Source organism: Saccopteryx bilineata, chromosome 1 (assembly GCF_036850765.1).
Source record: "Saccopteryx bilineata isolate mSacBil1 chromosome 1, mSacBil1_pri_phased_curated, whole genome shotgun sequence".
Lineage (NCBI taxonomy): Eukaryota > Metazoa > Chordata > Mammalia > Chiroptera > Emballonuridae > Saccopteryx > Saccopteryx bilineata.
Window position 1 is genome coordinate 337,052,279 of NC_089490.1, and position 278 is coordinate 337,052,556.

Sequence of the window (278 nt, forward strand, 5' to 3'; positions counted from 1 at the left end):
TAACTGAGGTCTGAACGGGATGAGTGGTGAATATTAGCTGTACCCTGGATACAGGAATTCAGTTTCCCTGAAGAGAAGGACTAAACCAAGTTCCTCCTCCTGTGCACCAGAGGGCGAAGCTGCAGGATGTAAAGCAGCAAGCATGAACAATTATCTGGACTACATTCTCCAAAAGGTCTCGACGTCACTACCCACCCCCCAGAATGCTCAGCGGCCGCGGACTTCAAGTCCCAGGTTCCTCTATAGCTAAATGTGACACCATCTCCCACCGATCCAAA